General features: G+C 39.3%; 1 protein-coding gene across 1 annotated transcript in view; it reads left to right on the top strand.

Moving 5' to 3' along the window:
• Positions 1 to 13436, top strand: part of map3k5 (mitogen-activated protein kinase kinase kinase 5) — an 83808-nt gene that overhangs the window by 8703 nt on the left and 61669 nt on the right. The window lies entirely within an intron of this gene.

The raw sequence follows: 13436 nt of genomic DNA on the forward strand, positions 1-13436 counted from the left end.
CTACATTTTTATCGCGTTGTACGTAAATGCTGGTGTGATGGGCCTTTACTGGGCAGATCTAAATGTGAAAAAACATGGAGCTGGCTTAACAGCCCTGATAAAGTTGTGTAAAAACATACAAATACTTAGATTTTGTGATTTTATCAGAGGATAATCCTCGACCAGTTTCTTTATAGAAGATTTGGTTATTTGATGTTTTCTAATGTGTCTTTAACAATTTAGTCTTTGTTTTAAATATCCTAAAAATAGAAAAATATAAACTCTAATCTAGAACATGGATGTAGTCCCTACTATGTTCAGTGTCAACACTCCTGCAAGTCAGCTGACAGCTTCTTGTCGAGAGCGCCTCGGGACTCACCAGCATAAGACTGTACACTCAGCTTCCCGACTGGGAGGCCGCGCTGCTCTGAAATCCCGTCAGCTGGCCCTCTGCTAAGTTGTTTATCCTCCCTCCTGTTTACTCTGTATGCTTGGCTGCTCACTAGAGGTTAGAGAGCACAAGGTCAGAGGGATTTAGCCCACAGGCCACTCACTGGCGTCTAGGGAAAAGCGACTTCACCTCAGCGGGAGAGGTAGACTGTAGGCAGAACCACAATGTTGGTGAGGAAAAGTTGTTTTCACGCATATATTTCTCAACAGGAAGTGCAGCGTAGACTCGGAGGCAAACAGTCTGTTCTTCTTCATTCATTATTGTTGTGAAATCCACATTACAGTTGAAGCACGTCAGCAATAAAACACTTAAGCTCACTGTCATATCACATCAGGGTTTTTTTTGGCATCCTTGCATGCTCTGCTGATTAACAACAGTAATCCCCGGCATCCCCGCGTGCAGTATTTCAACGTAAAACATGCAATTAAGAGGGTATTCTTCATATGAGCTGAACATGTTGTAAGTGCAGTATACTGTCGGATAAACCCCAGGGTAAGTCTCTTAAGAGCTCCTCAGAAAAATGACAGGAGGTGGAGAGGCGGTGTGTTAAAGCTTCCCTCCAGGTCTTATCAGAAGTTCGTCTGAGGTGAAAGGTAGCTGGAGTGAGTTGCCGGCGTCTTTAGAAAGCTGTGGAAGGTGAAGAGAATGATTCATCAGTGTAGTGATAAGGTACCAGGAAGCAGCCAGTGGCTCTACCTATCCCAAAAGATCAGTGGGATTATTGTTGTATGAGGTATATCTGGAGCAGTAACACACAGCAATATATACAAGATAGAAAACAAGCATTGACTCCTTCTCCAGTTGAACAACTGTTACTAGATTGTTGTTTTCTCCTCCTACATACATATAAACCGAATCATTGCATGCAACAAGTTGTCATTTACATGCACTCTGCAGTATTTAATGATACGATCATAGCCAGGCACCAGTTTCAGAGGTGGAGTTACTCATCAGTACTTTACAATACTCTTCTCACATATGCAGCTGTAGGCTGGCTTGTTTCAGTATTTTGAATTTGCACATGCACCACAAAGGTCACAAAGTGAGGCTGATGCAAAACTGTGTTTGATGAATAGGTGGTAAGCCGAGGGAGAGCAATCTTGTTTAGGCAATGACAGGAAAAGTGTTCCAAATTTTACTATTTAATCGACAAGTTCAAGGTGTTTTTTCATCATTCATCATCTGGGAACCATGAATGTCTGCACAAAATGTTGCCCAAATCCATCTAATAGATCTTGAGATATTTGACTGGATACATAAAAACTCTGATGCGCTAGTAATGCTAGATAATTGAGATTAATTCATTCTTTGCGTAACAAGAATTTTTTTGTGCAAAATTTCATGGCGGATCATCAAGTAGTTGGTAAGATATTTTAGACTGGACCAAATTGGTGGACCAGCTGACATTGTCATCACTGGAGTTATGCTAGCTGGATAGCTATAAAAAGTAACAGGTAGCTTCATACAAACTGACATGTGACACAGTTTAAAATTCTGTATGGAGATTTTTATCAAACATGCTGATGTTTAATGTTTCTCCGGTTTCAGATGGGAAACCTTTCAGGGTGTTCAGTTGAACTAGTTCCTGCTCAGTGCAGCTCTACTTCAATGCAGCATTTTGCTCTGATTTGCTTCATTTTTTGGATGGAGGGAGGGGAGTATCATATACAATTTAGATTGTTTTTGGGTGAAGTATTCCTTTAAGACTTGTTCTTGGAAACAGCTCTGCAGTATAATATTTTGGTTTTAGATTATATTTTTTTGAAAGTTTTTTTGGTCTGTCTTGAGTCCGTAAGTCTCTGTTATCCTGCATGTGTCTTTAACATGACAGCAGCAAACATCATCTGTGGCACGAGTACAAGAGGTAATTATCAGGCAGCTGCCACAACGCACAGGAACACAACAACCATCCTCCACCGTTTCTGGAAATTTGGCAGAGAATTTAGACATTTTAAGGGGGGGAAGGGAGTTTTTGAGTGTGGGAAATGATTTCCAGTGGAGCTTGGAGACAGTAATTCCACTGTCTCTTTCTGTGTGGAACAAGCTCCGGAGAAATCCACCCACTACGCTCTGCTCCACTAACACGGGCCTCATTCCCTCCTTCTCCTTTCACGATAAGGGGAAAAACCTCAACAGCAGCGCACTGAAGCTTTCACTCACATCTGTTGCAGTTGAGTCACCATGGTTACAACATCTTATGTGTAGTTGTTATGTAATTGATTGTAACAAGTGCTTTATTGACTTCCTGTACCTGTTCTGTTCCTTCATACTCAGACACAATAAATCTGCAGGCCATTACAGCTGGCCCCTGAGTGACCAATGTAAACAGCCCTATCGTAATGTAATTGCAGTGCTTTTTGCATTGCGGCGCGATGACATTTTCACAAATATTAAGTGTTGTTAGGCCAAAGTAAGGGCATGTACATACACATCCAAACATTTTATTTTCCTTATTATACTGCAAGGGAAAAAAGATCATATAAAATATGCTTTGGCTCCACTGAGATCAGTATAAAAGCCAAAAGCAGTATGCAAATGCTGTGTGTATAAATATGCAACCTGTAGATGTTGCGGACATTTTCACATTTGTACATACAGTACTTTGTGGACAAAAATTCAAGTTTTGCCAGCAATTCTATTCTTTTTTAGTCTATACAGCACTTGTATAAAAAACACTTAACATAAATACGTGTTTGGCTGTACATGTACATTTAAAGTCATTCACGTCTTGGTTTTGTTTGTTTCTTTGTATCTAGTAGTAGTGCTGGAATGATTAGTCAACTAATTTGATTGTTGAATCAGCAGGAAACAAATCAACAGTTTTGTTCAAGTTCAAGTCATTTATCAAACAAAAAATACTAAATATTGGTTTTCAGTTTCTCAGATGTGAGAATCTGCTTGTGTTCTTGATGTTTATATAATTGTAAATGGATTATTGGTTGTACAATCAAGGGAGACCTGGGTACATCTGGACTGTGATAAAATATTTTGAACTATATATTTTTCTTCTTTAGCTTCATTGTAGGACATCTGAGCAACTTCTTGTCTTTAAAGAATCTCTTTTATTACAACAAATTTACATTTTGGGGGTTATTTTCTTACACTCCTTGCCTTTAAGAGTAATGGATTAGTTGGACAAATGATCTGCAGATTGTTGGAATGTAATTTTCTAACGTTCTGGTTCACTTACTAACCTGTTGTACTGCTTTCTGCTGTATCTCACAGCCTCACAGCCCTCCTTAGTCAGTGGAACTTACTCAGCATGTATGAAGAAGCTTGTAGGCTAAGTGAACTATGAGTTTAGACAATCCAATTGCCAGAAAATATGTTTGCATTGTATGTTTCTACAAACCACAGATATGTTACATTTGCGAATTGTTATCTAGTGGAGATGTTGAGAATCTACATTTCAAAAACAACACTGGTTTGGAAAAGATCATGTTATGACTTAAAATACTGTCTTAGGTGGCACAATCTTCACAGGAAAAGCAACCATGTCTGTTAAAAAAATCCAACTGCTTTCTTTCTACTATCCTGACAGGAAATGCAGCAATGTCTTGGTATCCTTGTTGGAAAAAAAACAACAATGGGTTGCTACTCAACTCCAGGGATGCACTATATTAAATTGTATAACTGATATGCCTATATATAAAAAATAATTTTGCCATTAACCGATATCAATATATCCACTATTCCCCTCCACCTAATTGCAGTGATCATCAAGTCTCTTCTGTAGTGGAATTAATATTATGTTTTGCATACTCTTGTCATGATGGCCCACCAGCAGATGTAGATATGAAATACAGTGTTTTTTTTCATTCATTGTGCAAAATAAGTATGTTGGCCGATTCCAATGGCATGCTGATATTATCAACATGATTTTATTGTTTGTTGGTCTGCAGTGGTTTGCAGCTTGGCAGGCGTTTCGCCTTGTCGACAAGCTATCCATCATCCTCTCTTCTCGATGACAAAGTCAGCTCATATACTGCATAATTTTAGAAGCATTGATATGATACATATGAAATGTGCAAACATTTGGAATTTGCAAAAATATACAATGTCAGCATTTTCTTCTAGTGACAGGGCTGATTTGGAATATTTGATCACAGATAAGCTTTGCCAAATTGAAGAGAGAACCATCATTCTCAAATTTACTGATTAACAGTAATGAAAATACAAGCAGTCGGGTCTAGTCATAAGCATTCACTATGGTAGACAATAAAGATGTTTTGTATTATGCTTATGAATACTCTGTATATGGCTTCAGGGACCTATAGTGAAGATGATGCACACAGTCTCAGTGTTGTTTATAGCTGAAGGCTGTTGGGAGGAGTGACTGTTTACATTTCTCAACAGCCCACACTCATTAAAATAGATTTCTTTGTGTCCAAATGTATGCTCTCCATTTGGCTGGGAGCACAGGAGAGAAAGACACTTTGAGTCTCTGAGATAATCCATATCCACTTGAACAGTCTCCAGTGCCATTTAGATCCTGCTGCGATTACAATATTGGGGGGTTCCCCCCTCCAAAAAAGAGCATGTGTAACTGGTGGGGCACTCAGGGGAGGGCTGAGAAGGATCTAAAAAGAGGAGCCTGCAGACACCACAATAATTCCTGCAGCTTTCTTAGAGCTGCTCATCTCGCTTCGCCTCGTTCCCTCTCTCCCCCCTTTAGAGGCACCGCTGGGCCTGAGGAACCTGCAGCAGCAGGCCGAGAGCTGCTGGAAGCCAAATAGTGTGCGAGAGTATTGAATTATTTCCCTCCTCTGCTTTGAGCAGTAGGCGAGGGAATCAATTTGGTTTTGGTCAACAGTGGCAGGTCGAGCCGTAGGAGGTGTAGCAGGATTATCAGGGCATCGCTATGCATGTTTCACTCCTGTATTTTTTCCAATTTGGTCCTATCTCTCCCCGGTGTAGATAGACTTTATTTACGACTGATATCAGGTGATTGCAAAGGGCACAACAACAGCTGAGGAGAACACATGTGATCAGGTGGTGGGGCCTGTGTAAGGGTGACTCGAGTTACTCTGCTACTGGCTTTACGCAGCCTTCTGTCAACACTATGTTGGCAGGTCTGCTGTTACACTGGCATGAACTCAGCTCGGCTGTCGAATTGGTAAGCAATCACGACATCTGAATGCTCGCCAGTAAAACATTCAGATGCTTTGCTGTTAAATCGGGCAAAATCACAGGAGCTGTCTGGATGACATCTCGTGCTGCATGTCTCTGTGAATTCAAGATTATAGTTCTTTATGTGGCAGTGAGCCTGTCATGACACTGCCGAAAGAACACAAAACACATTTTTGGATAAATCGAGTCATGCTTGTTAAGCGTGACATTTTATTTTGGGGCCTTCACAATGTGTCCACTGTGCTTTGAGGTGTGAAGCATTTCCTCCATTGGTTTGTTTAACCCTCTGAAAAACCTCAAGTGACATCAATGTTCTTGTGCTGCTTTCAGATACTTTTGACAAGTATTTAAATCTCTGAATCCTAAATTGGTGTGATTTCTTTTAATAACATGGGGAAAAGGCAATGACCAACTTGGTAAGAAATGTTCAATAGATTTTTAGAAATGTAGTAGCTTTAGAAAGTTATTTCAAAAAAGCTAGAGAAAAACTGTTTATAATTATCATAATTACATATTCAAAATTATGTTACAGAGTTATACATTTTTCAACCACATTTTGGGGTCATGTCATTTTTTATCTTTGTTTTTTTTTCTTCTTCTAATTTTCTGGTAATTTTCTTGTACTTTTTTTTTTACTAATTTCTTGCTAAGGATCATTTCTTCTTTCATTGCTCATTGCCTTCTTCCTATGTTTTTGACAAAAGTCACCAATTTTCTCAGGTTTCAAAGGGTTAATCAAATGTTCATTAGGATTGTATTCTCAGTACATTTCAATGTAATGCAGTTTTTTCGGAATGAGCATAATATGAACTAACTCAACAGCAAAATCCAGTGGTTTTCCAAGAGATAAATATTTAAGTAGGACTGCAACAAGACATATTTTATTCATTGACAAATCAATTAATAATTTATTCTATAAAAATAAAAAAACAAAAATAATGCCTGCCACAGTGTGCCGTACCTTAAAGTGACATTCACATGTTAAATCTTTGTTTTGTCAGACACAAAAATATTGAGTTTACAATCATGTAAAGCAGAAAAAAGAAGCAAATCCTCCTTATTTAGTAGCTGAACCAGAGAACATTTGGCATTTTTTACGAGAAACAGGAGTCTACATGTTGGGGGCTGTGTGAGGCTGCACTTGCTCTCAACTCTTTTAGCTCAAAAAAGGAATTTCACTGCTGGAATGATGATCTTTCAGAAAACAGGGCTCTCTATGCAGTAAAAGGAGCAAATACTTTTGAACTTGGTGCCACATGACCAGAGAAAAACGACAAAAAAAACTACCAGAATGCACTGCACTGGACCGACAAATGTTCCAGCTGGTGGATGACATAATGCAAGTTTGTCCGTTTGGTTCAGCACAGGCAATAATATGGCAACATGTTGGTAAAAAATAACAGTTAAAAAGTACAATATGTTTCTGAAAACATTTTAGGAATGAAATAGAAAATGAAGTAAAGTTATCTTGTTTTTTTTTATTTGATCTGCACTGCTTATTTTTACAATTTCATTGAATTTGGCATGCATTTGAGAGAGGTGGGGGCGGCAATATGAATGAGATGAGCAGGGAGATTTTGGTGCCGGAGGGAAGTTTATCCCCTGTCATTTACAGATAATACCCACATTGTCATGATACAAAGCTGGTTGAAAATCTGCAAAATTTCCCTTTTATCACACTAACACACTCACAATGACAACACTAACATGCTGACATGGTTGTCAGCATGTTAGTGGCTGACAGGTTGGTGGGAATATCGTCATTATCGCCAGTATTTTGTCATAAACCAAAATATTAAACAGTCTTCGATTTCCACCTGATGATGTAGCTTGATGAGAAGTCAGAGTATCACCAAAGTTACTAAGATTCTTCTTGAGGGGAGCATGAATGTCTGAACGAAATTTAACAGCAATCCACCCAGCCAATTTTGCAACATTTCACTCAAAACCACAAATGTCAACCTCATGATGGCACAAGAGGAAAAGTCAGGGGATCACCAAAGAATTAAGGGTTCATCCTTTGGGAACCCTGAATGTCTGTTTAAAATTTCATGACAATTCAACAAAAATTTCAGTCTGAAAAGAAGACACACCAACATCCATTGAGCTGTACCATATGGCTAAAAATTACTCAAACAATGACTCAACTATTAGTACTAATTGATTAATTTTCTAATCTCTTCGGATTTAAGTTTTCGGTAACTCTTTATGTTTGGGCACAAATAAGATCAGAACTAGCTGCCTGCACTGCAACTGCCTCTATGATTTAAAATAAAGAGTCTGTCTTTGCAGTAAAGCCAAACATCCTGTCGGGGAGATGAAGGATGAAAGTGGTACTGTATGACCACCACTGTATTCAGCTTTATATTAATGCCTGAGATCTGTTTTTCTTCTCTGGCTTTCTAATATTATTGTTCAGTGTTGTGCATGTCAACTGGAATGCACACTGACGACACCATACGCCAGTAGTCAAGTGCTGTCAGCTCTCAGGGGCTTTGTTCTGAGTACAAAGCACGTATGAGAGCTTATTGCTTCTCGCGAGTCTCCTGGCAGAACGAGATGCACTTGTGTCATGCCCTTGGTTTATTTTTCATATAAATATGTGTACACAGAGTAGGCAGTGTTCCTTATTAATCACCTCAGCCCTGCCCTGTGACTGCAAATCTTTTCCTTGACCCAGATGTATTCCTGAGACGCAGGTGAGGTTTTTCAGAGCAATGCAGAATCACCCGTCTCAAGTCTTGGGTGCATTTTAAAATCATGACTGCAACCTTTTTTCCTTTAGTCAGAAAATACAGCTGTGAGTTACACTGCTGGTTTTTAATGGCCTGTTTGCATTAAAATCCCGTCGAGATGTAAAATTGATGGGGTCTCCCGCTAGCAGAGAAATGAGACAAGCTTATCTTTTATTCATCAGCCAACCTGCGCTGTCTGGATGCTGACATTCACCACCTTGTGTGCATAAAGTAAGAGCTGTGGAGGAGCTAAACAGCTCTTTATTCTGTGTTTACTCTTAGGATTGTTTGCAGTACGGTTAGGCATGGTGTACAAAGTATTTCTCTACATAACGCCCAGTAAACGTTAGTAAGATAGTATGCAATTCACGTAAAAGTTTCATATATCCAGTGCAAGCCAGTCTTTTAATGACACAGGAGATGTCCGAACTTTGAAAGAAGGTCGTGGGTGATTGTGGGGATATCATTAATACGAATGCGTCATAGATATGGAAGCAACAAGTGGTTGTTAAGCAGAGGTCAATGAGAGAGGATTTAAGTGTACATTCCCTCTCTGCCTTGTACGTCAGAAAGTGAAACGCAACATGTACTCAATCACAGAGCAGGCATCCTGATGTGAAGATGCTGGCTGCTCATCCGGAGAGCAAAAAACCCTCTTGAAATTCTGCATCAGTGCACAGAGCTGCAGAGCTTAAAATCCCTTATGTCCTGTCCTCTTCCTGCTTGGCTGTCAGGAACACGTGAGGCTGTTTTCTGAAGCTTGTGCGGAGGTGGGGGTTGATGATGAGGCCAGCAACAAGTACCTGCTTCCTGGCTGGATTTGCATGTGCTGATGATGAGTGCGGGGAGCTGCACGGCCCCTCATCACTGACAAAAGCCCTCCACTGCTGCGACCAGCCAGCTGCTGATAGACTTCTCTCTACAGTCTTGTGTTGGCACACAGCCACTGAATTTAAGTGGCTGTTAAATAATGAGCATCACATGGTTACCTTGAGTAATTTCTTCTGATGTTTTTAAAGTCCTGATTGCATTGACTATGTGGTGATATGCAGTGATGGAATGTAACTAAGTACATTTACACAAGTACTTAAGTATGAGTTTGAGGTACTTGTACTTCAGTATTTTCTTTTCATTCCACTTTATATTTTCACTTCACTATATTTATCTGACAGCTTAAGTTATGTTACAAATTAAGATTTTTGCATAAAAACCTAAGAAGAGTTATAAATGTTATAAATTAAACCATCCAACAGTTTATATAAGCACAGTTGATACGATTAGTTGATTAATCAGTTGAGAGAAAACATTTTTTTAATGAGATTGGAATGTTTTTTGTATTTTTTTTCTGAAACTCAGGGTCTAAAGAAGGATTGAGGTTATTTAATGTTGTAAAGATTGAAAACTTGAGGCACGCCCAGTAACTCACCTGATAGGGCAGACAGGCTTCTTCCTGGCTGCAACAGCTGTGGGTTCGAATCCATCTCGCAGCTCTTAGCTGTCATCTCCTCTCTCTCCCTGTTCATTGTCACTATAGCTATCCTATCCAATTAAGGCAAAAGTAAAAAATTAAAGTAAAAATAGATATGTTGTAATTTTTTTGGGCCTACACAAGTAACATTTCCTTGACCAGATCATGCACTAACCATAATAAAAAGTACTATTAAGTGGATATGACCATTCTTTGAGCATCTGTTGTTTTTCTGAAATGAAACTTGCAGAAAACTGAGAAGCTTTCATGAGGGTGAGAAAATGTGGTCTCTTTGCACTTCCCATGCTTCCTAGCTGTTATATTGTTTCACTTTTTGTTTCATCTGTAGAGTGCAAAATGACCTGTAACACCTGATGTTTCACCAGTCCAAAACTAACCGTGACCGCTACGCAGAAGCAATCAGACACAACTGCACCACCAGCAAGTGTTCAGAAAAGAGCAGCCTATCATCTGACCTGCTTGGAGTGTGAACAAATGCTTCCAGTAACTGAAGATGACTAAATATTTTAGTGCTTTCCACCAGCAGCAGACCACCAGCTCTTCTAATGGGCACTAGCTTTGAACGAACCATCAGGGGTAAAGGATTCGGTCGGCTGCATCAGAGCTTCTCATGTAATGTGTTTGTTGACACAAAGAGGTGGATAGTTGGAAACAGATGAAAAGCCAGGGTGCGGCGTTATCTCTTTGACTCTCTGAGCTCCTCTGTCATTACTGGAGCGCAGCCACGGGGCTGATGTGTTTTTGTTGTTATCAGTGTCTTGGGGCGACCTCAGGGACAGCGTGTACCACACCACTGCATGTGTGGGCTTCCATAACAATGTCCTGCTTATTCTACACGTTGATGAGTGCGTTTAGTGCCACTTACATATCATACATTCAAGAATTTAAGGATTTTATGCTGTTGGCAGGCTGGTGTGGTATTTGTATGTAATGGTTCAGTTCCCCAGCACACCATTAATGCACTCTTGGGTAACAAGACCGTTTGTTATGCTGGTGTAAGCACATGGTTCAAGGCTGGGAACTCTCCACCCCCTCACCAGAAGCTGTAGTCCCTGCTGGCTTGAGTGACACTTGGTAATATTTACTCCCATTGACCTATTGATCCAGATCATAAGCTTGAGTCCAGCTAGAGTCGGTGTGGTATTGAGTGTGTTTGTGTTCTTAGATGGAGTTGAAATAGTGAGGGGTCAAACCACCTCACATCAAATCTTATTTTTCAAGAGTTTGAATCTATAGAAGCTATAGCTGACAGCGGACTGCAGCAATAGCTGCTGTGAACACCACCTGTAATAACCTGAAGTGTGTATTACTGACACACACACACACACGCACACACGACATGGCTTTATATCTGCACATTAACCTTTGACCTGAGAGCCGTGTCTCTTTCCCAGAACAATAAAGATCAGTCGATGTTGGCTTAAATTGAAGTCAGATATCAAGTGTGTGTTATTTCTGTGATTACCTGATAAATTGGACAGTTGCACGTAGGCATAGGTTGATATAAAAATTTAATGTCATGATTATTCTGGCCGAAATATGATTCTGATTTACCATATTATACCAATAATCATTAAAATATGCTCAAAACTCTTAGAATGGCAACAGGTTGAATTATATTACCTTACCTTTTATTAAGAAACAAATATTTGTATCTCATTTAATTTCATTTACTTATTCACAAACAATGGAGAAAAAAAAGCATGAAGAAAAAAAGGTTCTGGAGAGGTTAGAAACCCAAATGGGCTTATAGAAATACCTCACCAAAGTTAATGCAATAAGTTACAAGTATTACAATAAATTACAATACTTTGTTGCAATCAATATACAATAGGGTTAACAAGAAACGACAGAAAGACAAATTATGATTGTGAGTGTATGTGCATATATGTGGGGGTGTACATGCAAGCGTGCATATGTGCATAAGTAGGACTCAGAGTAAGGACACGCAGCCTTTTTACTGTACATCCTTTTTAGTGGAATACAAGCAACCTTTAAAACTATTTGAAATGGTGTCATATCTTTGAATATGGAAAATGCCAAAGCTTCATTAACATATTTTGCGTTTTTTGAGGCTTGTGCATTTGCAGCCTGTTTTTGCAAAGTCACTTCTGTTGTTGGTTGTCCAGCAGTGCATTATCTAAATCACAGGAGCTGCAATTTGTTTGATAAAGGTGAAATGTGTATCAGCATCCCAGTATAAATGAAGATTTGTGGGGCTCCAGAGATGCCCCAGCCTACAAATCATATTACAGATGTAAGGGAACATGCTTGGTTGTGGTACAGACCCCAGCAGAAAAACACATCATCATCATTTATATGCTTCTTAAAGTAAAAATGAAACGCAAAAATTACCATTTCCGCTAACATTACAACTCATATCACAATCACAAATCTGTCAGAAAAGGAGTCCACTACAATTGTTCATCCTCCTGTTTGCAAGTAATACAAAATGGTTTCTATTAAGTTAGGTATCATTTAGTCTAGAAATATATTCAACTTAAAATTAAATTAAACCAAGAAATTAACTTATACTCTACAATCACTGTAATTGATCCATAAAGTAATTGAAATTGTAAGCTTACTCATTAATTGACAGTTTCAACACTACACTAACTGTGCATGAGAAGCCTGTAAGTAGCATTACTGCTGTAGCAATGGCACACTTTATACCTGAGCTTATTCTAATGTGGACTTTGATGGATTATTGAACAGTCCTACTGGGCACAGGCACAGAGGCCCCTCTCAAGTTGATATGTACTGACCAGAAGAAGATACAAAAAGACATAAAGAGACATAAAAACACTGCACTGCTTCTGTGTAGGTCAGATGGCCTTTTGCATATCTGTGCTCAGGGACCCACTGTCTCATAATCCACCTGTGAATGTGGCTTGCTTAAAGTGTTTGACTTACTTAAGCAACAGCAGTTAAGTTTTTTTCATAAAAATGTGCCAATATTATTTGTGATGATGTTGTGATTTTGGGTTTTAGGGGAGAGCTTTGAGGCAGCTACATCAGGATAGTTTGGCATGAAAATATGTACACTTAAAGATTTTCTAAATAAGGCCAAAATATACACTATGTAACACATATAAGGCTTTTTTGGTTTTGTGCTGTTTTACATAGTTCTGACAAAGACCCTTATTTGTTGCAACATATATTTTAGACAATACTGTGCTGCCAGCATTGTGGCAACTGTTTGGGAACAACCCTTTCCTGTCTCCACATGACAATGCCCCTGTTCACAAAGCCAGGCCCATTAAAAAAAGTTGTGGTGTGGGAGACCTGCATGCACAAAGCTGACCTCAACCCCACCCAACACCTTTATGATAAACTGGGACACCAGCTGAGAGTCAGATCTTATCACGCTATATCAGTAGGCAACCTCTTCCTGCTGCCAGGTTCCAAAATCCTGTGTAAATCCTTAAACAGAAAGCAGAGGCTGATATAGCAGCAGAGAAATGTTCATGGTTTTGGAGTGACACACATGCGTGTAATGCTTGGGTGCCCAAATACCTGTGACAATTTATTTTATTTTATTTATTTACTTGTGAGTGCAAGTGCAATACAAAAACAACAACAAAAAGGAAACAGGCTAATGGATACATGGGGGTAGATGGATATCGGAATATGGACAAGACAAAACAAGATA

The sequence above is a fragment of the Plectropomus leopardus genome, chromosome 16 (assembly GCF_008729295.1).
Source record: "Plectropomus leopardus isolate mb chromosome 16, YSFRI_Pleo_2.0, whole genome shotgun sequence".
In the NCBI taxonomy this organism is placed as follows: Eukaryota; Metazoa; Chordata; class Actinopteri; order Perciformes; family Serranidae; genus Plectropomus; species Plectropomus leopardus.